General features: G+C 44.0%; 1 non-coding gene and 1 pseudogene across 1 annotated transcript in view; both read right to left on the bottom strand.

Annotated features, from left to right (window-relative positions):
- LOC116361275 (5S ribosomal RNA) overlaps window positions 1–63 on the bottom strand; it is a 119-nt gene extending 56 nt beyond the window's left edge. Inside the window, exon 1 of the ribosomal RNA XR_004207446.1 lies at window positions 1–63. This exon is cut by the window's left edge and continues 56 nt beyond it. This is a non-coding gene — a ribosomal RNA (5S ribosomal RNA).
- Window positions 64–485: 422 nt separating this feature from the next.
- LOC116361284 (uncharacterized) lies at window positions 486–604 on the bottom strand (annotated as a pseudogene).
- Window positions 605–9381: the final 8777 nt, after the last annotated feature.

The raw sequence follows: 9381 nt of genomic DNA, 5'->3' as shown, positions 1-9381 counted from the left end.
TACCCTGCTTAGCTTCCGAGATCAGACGAGATCAGGCGTACTCAGGCCGGTGTGGTCGTATGCGAGAAACTATCTCTTGGTGCACTATGTAAAGTGAAAGTGAGTCTGATTAACAGCTGTTGCATTTTCACCACTTAGATAAGCATCTTTGTGTCACTCAAAAAGTGGAAGAAATTGCATATACTGTAGCCATAATTTGTAGCACAGTCGGGCCTGGTCGTAAGCGAGAAACTATCTCTTGGTGCACTATGTAAAGTGAAAGTGAGTCTGATTAACAGCTGTTGCATTTTCACCATTTAGATAAGCATCTTTGTGTCACTCAAAAAGTGGAAGAAATTGCATATACTGTAGCCATAATTTGTAGCACAGATTGTTGGATGAAATACAAACTAACCTTGCTTACTTATTTAAAAGCGAGGACACATATTTCAGCCTTGTGGGAAAAAACGGACAAAGAGTTGAAATTCCACAAGGCAGTGACAAAAAGCTTACAGCACCTGGTATTCCCAAGCGGTCTCCCATCCAAGTACTAACCAGGCCCGACCCTGCTTAGCTTCCGTGATCAGACGAGATCATGCATTCTCAGGCCGGTATGGTCGTAAGGGAGAATCTCTTGGTGCACTATATAAAGTCAAAGTGAGTCTGATTAACAGCTGTTGCATTTTCACCATTTAGATAAGCATCTTTGTGTCACTCAAAAAGTGGAAGAAATTGCATATATGCATGTAGCCATAATTTGTAGCACAGATTGTTGGATGACATACAAACTAACCATGCTGCATGAAGTGTGAACTGGAGCTTTCTTCGATCCACAAAAAAAATGTATTTTTGGGAATGAGGGAATCGATCCCACTACCTATAGCATGCTAAGCAAACACAATACCAATTGTTCAAATTACCCAGCTGTTTAGAATTTCCACAAGGAGCAACCAAGTGTCCAGTCTTTTCAGGCTATGCTGTTGGTGGACTTGTTAGTTTGCGCTCCAGAACTTGCAGAGGCTCGGTGCATTTCAACAATTGTGCTCTGTAGCCAGCGGCCGGTTAGCTCAGTTGGTTAGAGTGTGTGATACGCTGCTCCTCTGAAAGTAAGTAATGTCTTGCTTTTTCATCTGACATTTTGACATCAGTGTTACATGAAAGTTGCTTGTCATTGTTCTCCAATAGCCAGTGCCTGGTTAGATCAGTTGGTTAGAAAGTGGTGCTAATAACTCCAAGGTGATGTGTTTGATCCCTGTACTGGCCATAAGGTACATTCTGAGTGTCAAAATTGAAAGTCACATGCGTGTGCATTGTCAAGGGTGCCACTAAGTTTATTTTAGTGGCTTCCCGAAATGATTAAGTTGGGAGAGTGTTAGACTGAAGATCTAAAGGTCCGTGTTCCGATCCTAGGTTTCGGCATTAGTTGTTGTTCTTTCTTTATGCTCTGGCTTCAAGGAAACTATCCACAGCTTTTTTTGTGGTCCTCAATGGTGTGTGCTACGCTGCTCCTCTGAAAGTAAGTAATGTCTTGCTTTTTCATCTGACATTTTGACATCAGCGTTACATGAAAGTTGCTTGTCATGGTTACATGACAGTAGGTTGCCGTAAGACAAGGCTGCATGAAGTGTGAACTGGAACTTTCTTGGATCCATAAAAAAATGCACTTTTGGGGAATGAGGGCATCGATCCCACTACCTATAGCATGCTAAGCAAGCACTCTACCATTTGAGCTAATTCCCCAGCAGTTTGGAATTGCCACAAGGAGCAACCAAGAGTGTCCAGTCTTGTCAGGCTATGCTGTTGGTGGAGTTGTTAGTTTGCGCTCCAGAACTTGCAGAGGCTCGGTGCATCTCAACAATTGTGCTCTGTAGCCAGCGGCCGGTTAGCGCACTTGGTTAGAGTGTGGTGCAAATAACGGCAAAATAGCACAGTTTGCAGAGCGTTAGACTGAAGATCTAAAGGTCCCTGGTGCGATCCCGGCTTTCGGAATTTGTATGTGTTCTTTCTTTTGTGCTCTGGCTTCAAGGAAACTATCCACAGCTTTGTTTGTGGTCCTCAATTGTGTGTGCTACGCTGCTCCTCTGAAAGTAAGTAATGTCTTGCTTTTTCATCTGACATTTTGACATCAGTGTTACATGAAAGTTGCTTGTCATTGTTACATGACAGTAGGTTGTCGTAAGACAAGGCTGCATGAAGTGTGAACTGGAGCTTTCTTGGATCCACAAAATAAAATGATTTTGGAGAATGCGGGCATCGATCCCACTACCTCTCGCATGCTAAGCAAGCACTCTACCATTTGAGCTAATTCCCCAGCTGTTTGGAATTGCCACAAGGAGCAATCAAGAGTGTCCAGTCTTGTCAGGCTATGCTGTTGGTGGACTTGTTAGTTTACGAGCCAGCACTAGCAGAGGCATCTCAAAAACTGTGCTCCAACAGCCAGTGCCTGGTTAGATCAGTTGGTTAGAAAGTGGTGCTAATAACTCCAAGGTGATGTGTTTGATACCTGTACTGGCCATAAGGTACATTCTGAGTGTCAAAATTGAAAGTCACATGCATATGTGCATTTTCAAGGGTGCCACTAAGTTTATTTTAGTGGCTTCCCGAAATGATTAAGTTGGGAGAGTGTTAGACTGAAGATCTAAAGGTCCGTGTTCCGATCCTAGGTTTCGGCATTAGTTGTTGTTCGTACTTCATGCTTTGCTTTGGCTTCAAGGAAACTATCCACAGCTTTGTTTGTGGGCCTCAATTGTGTGTGCTACGCTGCTCCTCTGAAAGTAAGTAATGTCTTGCTTTTTCATCTGACATTTTGACATCAGTGTTACATGAAAGTTGCTTGTCATGGTTACATGACAGTAGGTTGCCATAAGACAAGGCTGCATGAAGTGTGAACTGGAACTTTCTTGGATCCATAAAAAAAAGGATTTTTGGGGAATGAGGGCATCGATCCCACTACCTATAGCATGCTAAGCAAGCACTCTAACATTTGAGCTAATTCCCCAGCAGTTTGGAATTGCCACAAGGAGCAACCAAGAGTGTCCAGTCTTGTCAGGCTATGCTGTTGGTGGAGTTGTTAGTTTGCGCTCCAGAACTTGCAGAGGCTTGGTGCATCTCAACAATTGTGCTCTGTAGCCAGCGGCCGGTTAGCTCACTTGGTTAGAGTGTGGTGCAAATAACGGCAAAATAGCACAGTTTGCAGAGCGTTAGACTGAAGATCTAAAGGTCCCTGGTGAGATCCCGGCTTTCGGAATTTGTATGTGTTCTTTCTTTTGTGCTCTGGCTTCAAGGAAACTATCCACAGCTTTGTTTGTGGTCCTCAATGGTGTGTGCTACGCTGCTCCTCTGAAAGTAAGTAATGTCTTGCTTTTTCATCTGACATTTTGACATCAGTGTTACATGAAAGTTGCTTGTCATTGTTACATGACAGTAGGTTGTCGTAAGACAAGGCTGCATGAAGTGTGAACTGGAGCTTTCTTGGATCCACAAAATAAAATGATTTTGGAGAATGCGGGCATCGATCCCACTACCTCTCGCATGCTAAGCAAGCACTCTACCATTTGAGCTAATTCCCCAGCTGTTTGGAATTGCCACAAGGAGCAATCAAGAGTGTCCAGTCTTGTCAGGCTATGCTGTTGGTGGACTTGTTAGTTTACGAGCCAGCACTAGCAGAGGCTCGGTGCATCTCAAAAACTGTGCTCCAACAGCCAGTGCCTGGTTAGATCAGTTGGTTAGAAAGTGGTGCTAATAACTCCAAGGTGATGTGTTTGATACCTGTACTGGCCATAAGGTACATTCTGAGTGTCAAAATTGAAAGTCACATGCATATGTGCATTTTCAAGGGTGCCACTAAGTTTATTTTAGTGGCTTCCCGAAATGATTAAGTTGGGAGAGTGTTAGACTGAAGATCTAAAGGTCCGTGTTCCGATCCTAGGTTTCGGCATTAGTTGTTGTTCGTACTTCATGCTTTGCTTTGGCTTCAAGGAAACTATCCACAGCTTTGTTTGTGGGCCTCAATTGTGTGTGCTACGCTGCTCCTCTGAAAGTAAGTAATGTCTTGCTTTTTCATCTGACATTTTGACATCAGTGTTACATGAAAGTTGCTTGTCATGGTTACATGACAGTAGGTTGCCATAAGACAAGGCTGCATGAAGTGTGAACTGGAACTTTCTTGGATCCATAAAAAAAAGGATTTTTGGGGAATGAGGGCATCGATCCCACTACCTATAGCATGCTAAGCAAGCACTCTAACATTTGAGCTAATTCCCCAGCAGTTTGGAATTGCCACAAGGAGCAACCAAGAGTGTCCAGTCTTGTCAGGCTATGCTGTTGGTGGAGTTGTTAGTTTGCGCTCCAGAACTTGCAGAGGCTTGGTGCATCTCAACAATTGTGCTCTGTAGCCAGCGGCCGGTTAGCTCACTTGGTTAGAGTGTGGTGCAAATAACGGCAAAATAGCACAGTTTGCAGAGCGTTAGACTGAAGATCTAAAGGTCCCTGGTGAGATCCCGGCTTTCGGAATTTGTATGTGTTCTTTCTTTTGTGCTCTGGCTTCAAGGAAACTATCCACAGCTTTGTTTGTGGTCCTCAATGGTGTGTGCTACGCTGCTCCTCTGAAAGTAAGTAATGTCTTGCTTTTTCATCTGACATTTTGACATCAGTGTTACATGAAAGTTGCTTGTCATTGTTACATGACAGTAGGTTGTCGTAAGACAAGGCTGCATGAAGTGTGAACTGGAGCTTTCTTGGATCCACAAAATAAAATGTTTTTGGAGAATGCGGGCATCGATCCCACTACCTCTCGCATGCTAAGCAAGCAGTCTACCATTTGAGCTAATTCCCCAGCTGTTTGGAATTGCCACAAGGAGCAATCAAGAGTGTCCAGTCTTGTCAGGCTATGCTGTTGGTGGACTTGTTAGTTTACGAGCCAGCACTAGCAGAGGCTCGGTGCATCTCAAAAACTGTGCTCCAACAGCCAGTGCCTGGTTAGATCAGTTGGTTAGAAAGTGGTGCTAATAACTCCAAGGTGATGTGTTTGATACCTGTACTGGCCATAAGGTACATTCTGAGTGTCAAAATTGAAAGTCACATGCATATGTGCATTTTCAAGGGTGCCACTAAGTTTATTTTAGTGGCTTCCCGAAATGATTAAGTTGGGAGAGTGTTAGACTGAAGATCTAAAGGTCCGTGTTCCGATCCTAGGTTTCGGCATTAGTTGTTGTTCGTACTTCATGCTTTGCTTTGGCTTCAAGGAAACTATCCACAGCTTTGTTTGTGGGCCTCAATTGTGTGTGCTACGCTGCTCCTCTGAAAGTAAGTAATGTCTTGCTTTTTCATCTGACATTTTGACATCAGTGTTACATGAAAGTTGCTTGTCATGGTTACATGACAGTAGGTTGCCATAAGACAAGGCTGCATGAAGTGTGAACTGGAACTTTCTTGGATCCATAAAAAAAAGGGTTTTTGTGGAATGAGGGCATCGATCCCACTACCTATAGCATGCTAAGCAAGCACTCTAACATTTGAGCTAATTCCCCAGCAGTTTGGAATTGCCACAAGGAGCAACCAAGAGTGTCCAGTCTTGTCAGGCTATGCTGTTGGTGGAGTTGTTAGTTTGCGCTCCAGAACTTGCAGAGGCTTGGTGCATCTCAACAATTGTGCTCTGTAGCCAGCGGCCGGTTAGCTCAGTTGGTTAGAGTGTGGTGCAAATAACGGCAAAATAGCACAGTTTGCAGAGCGTTAGACTGAAGATCTAAAGGTCCCTGGTGCGATCCCGGCTTTCGGAATTTGTATTTGTTCTTTCTTTTGTGCTCTGGCTTCAAGGAAACTATCCACAGCTTTGTTTGTGGTCCTCAATGGTGTGTGCTACGCTGCTCCTCTGAAAGTAAGCAATGTCTTGCTTTTTCATCTGACATTTTGACATCAGTGTTACATGAAAGTTGCTTGTCATTGTTACATGACAGTAGGTTGTCGTAAGACAAGGCTGCATGAAGTGTGAACTGGAGCTTTCTTGGATCCACAAAATAAAATGTTTTTGGAGAATGCGGGCATCGATCCCACTACCTCTCGCATGCTAAGCAAGCCCTCTACCATTTGAGCTAATTCCCCAGCTGTTTGGAATTGCCACAAGGAGCAATCAAGAGTGTCCAGTCTTGTCAGGCTATGCTGTTGGTGGACTTGTTAGTTTACGAGCCAGCACTAGCAGAGGCTCGGTGCATCTCAAAAACTGTGCTCCAACAGCCAGTGCCTGGTTAGATCAGTTGGTTAGAAAGTGGTGCTAATAACTCCAAGGTGATGTGTTTGATACCTGTACTGGCCATAAGGTACATTCTGAGTGTCAAAATTGAAAGTCACATGCATATGTGCATTTTCAAGGGTGCCACTAAGTTTATTTTAGTGGCTTCCCGAAATGATTAAGTTGGGAGAGTGTTAGACTGAAGATCTAAAGGTCCGTGTTCCGATCCTAGGTTTCGGCATTAGTTGTTGTTCGTACTTCATGCTTTGCTTTGGCTTCAAGGAAACTATCCACAGCTTTGTTTGTGGGCCTCAATTGTGTGTGCTACGCTGCTCCTCTGAAAGTAAGTAATGTCTTGCTTTTTCATCTGACATTTTGACATCAGTGTTACATGAAAGTTGCTTGTCATGGTTACATGACAGTAGGTTGCCATAAGACAAGGCTGCATGAAGTGTGAACTGGAACTTTCTTGGATCCATAAAAAAAGGATTTTTGGGGAATGAGGGCATCGATCCCACTACCTATAGCATGCTAAGCAAGCACTCTAACATTTGAGCTAATTCCCCAGCAGTTTGGAATAGCCACAAGGAGCAACCAAGAGTGTCCAGTCTTGTCAGGCTATGCTGTTGGTGGAGTTGTTAGTTTGCGCTCCAGAACTTGCAGAGGCTTGGTGCATCTCAACAATTGTGCTCTGTAGCCAGCGGCCGGTTAGCTCAGTTGGTTAGAGTGTGGTGCAAATAACGGCAAAATAGCACAGTTTGCAGAGCGTTAGACTGAAGATCTAAAGGTCCCTGGTGCGATCCCGGCTTTCGGAATTTGTATTTGTTCTTTCTTTTGTGCTCTGGCTTCAAGGAAACTATCCACAGCTTTGTTTGTGGTCCTCAATGGTGTGTGCTACGCTGCTCCTCTGAAAGTAAGCAATGTCTTGCTTTTTCATCTGACATTTTGACATCAGTGTTACATGAAAGTTGCTTGTCATTGTTACATGACAGTAGGTTGTCGTAAGACAAGGCTGCATGAAGTGTGAACTGGAGCTTTCTTGGATCCACAAAATAAAATGTTTTTGGAGAATGCGGGCATCGATCCCACTACCTCTCGCATGCTAAGCAAGCCCTCCACCATTTGAGCTAATTCCCCAGCTGTTTGGAATTGCCACAAGGAGCAATCAAGAGTGTCCAGTCTTGTCAGGCTATGCTGTTGGTGGACTTGTTAGTTTACGAGCCAGCACTAGCAGAGGCTCGGTGCATCTCAAAAACTGTGCTCCAACAGCCAGTGCCTGGTTAGATCAGTTGGTTAGAAAGTGGTGCTAATAACTCCAAGGTGATGTGTTTGATACCTGTACTGGCCATAAGGTACATTCTGAGTGTCAAAATTGAAAGTCACATGCATATGTGCATTTTCAAGGGTGCCACTAAGTTTATTTTAGTGGCTTCCCGAAATGATTAAGTTGGGAGAGTGTTAGACTGAAGATCTAAAGGTCCGTGTTCCGATCCTAGGTTTCGGCATTAGTTGTTGTTCGTACTTCATGCTTTGCTTTGGCTTCAAGGAAACTATCCACAGCTTTGTTTGTGGGCCTCAATTGTGTGTGCTACGCTGCTCCTCTGAAAGTAAGTAATGTCTTGCTTTTTCATCTGACATTTTGACATCAGTGTTACATGAAAGTTGCTTGTCATGGTTACATGACAGTAGGTTGCCATAAGACAAGGCTGCATGAAGTGTGAACTGGAACTTTCTTGGATCCATAAAAAAAAGGATTTTTGGGGAATGAGGGCATCGATCCCACTACCTATAGCATGCTAAGCAAGCACTCTAACATTTGAGCTAATTCCCCAGCAGTTTGGAATTGCCACAAGGAGCAACCAAGAGTGTCCAGTCTTGTCAGGCTATGCTGTTGGTGGAGTTGTTAGTTTGCGCTCCAGAACTTGCAGAGGCTCGGTGCATCTCAACAATTGTGCTCTGTAGCCAGCGGCCGGTTAGCTCACTTGGTTAGAGTGTGGTGCAAATAACGGCAAAATAGCACAGTTTGCAGAGCGTTAGACTGAAGATCTAAAGGTCCCTGGTGCGATCCCGGCTTTCGGAATTTGTATGTGTTCTTTCTTTTGTGCTCTGGCTTCAAGGAAACTATCCACAGCTTTGTCTGTGGTCCTCAATGGTGTGTGCTACGCTGCTCCTCTGAAAGTAAGCAATGTCTTGCTTTTTCATCTGACATTTTGACATCAGTGTTACATGAAAGTTGCTTGTCATTGTTACATGACAGTAGGTTGTCGTAAGACAAGGCTGCATGAAGTGTGAACTGGAGCTTTCTTGGATCCACAAAATAAAATGTTTTTGGAGAATGCGGGCATCGATCCCACTACCTCTCGCATGCTAAGCAAGCACTCTACCATTTGAGCTAATTCCCCAGCTGTTTGGAATTGCCACAAGGAGCAATCAAGAGTGTCCAGTCTTGTCAGGCTATGCTGTTGGTGGACTTGTTAGTTACGAGCCAGCACTAGCAGAGGCTCGGTGCATCTCAAAAACTGTGCTCCAACAGCCAGTGCCTGGTTAGATCAGTTGGTTAGAAAGTGGTGCTAATAACTCCAAGGTGATGTGTTTGATACCTGTACTGGCCATAAGGTACATTCTGAGTGTCAAAATTGAAAGTCACATGCATATGTGCATTTTCAAGGGTGCCACTAAGTTTATTTTAGTGGCTTCCCGAAATGATTAAGTTGGGAGAGTGTTAGACTGAAGATCTAAAGGTCCGTGTTCCGATCCTAGGTTTCGGCATCAGTTGTTGTTCGTACTTCATGCTTTGCTTTGGCTTCAAGGAAACTATCCACAGCTTTGTTTGTGGGCCTCAATTGTGTGTGCTACGCTGCTCCTCTGAAAGTAAGTAATGTCTTGCTTTTTCATCTGACATTTTGACATCAGTGTTACATGAAAGTTGCTTGTCATGGTTACATGACAGTAGGTTGCCATAAGACAAGGCTGCATGAAGTGTGAACTGGAACTTTCTTGGATCCATAAAAAAAAGGATTTTTGGGGAATGAGGGCATCGATCCCACTACCTATAGCATGCTAAGCAAGCACTCTAACATTTGAGCTAATTCCCCAGCAGTTTGGAATTGCCACAAGGAGCAACCAAGAGTGTCCAGTCTTGTCAGGCTATGCTGTTGGTGGAGTTGTTAGTTTGC

The sequence above is a fragment of the Oncorhynchus kisutch genome, unplaced genomic scaffold (assembly GCF_002021735.2).
Source record: "Oncorhynchus kisutch isolate 150728-3 unplaced genomic scaffold, Okis_V2 scaffold653, whole genome shotgun sequence".
Lineage (NCBI taxonomy): Eukaryota > Metazoa > Chordata > Actinopteri > Salmoniformes > Salmonidae > Oncorhynchus > Oncorhynchus kisutch.
Note: the sequence above shows the minus strand (reverse complement) of the source record. Positions and strands in the feature narration are given on the sequence as shown.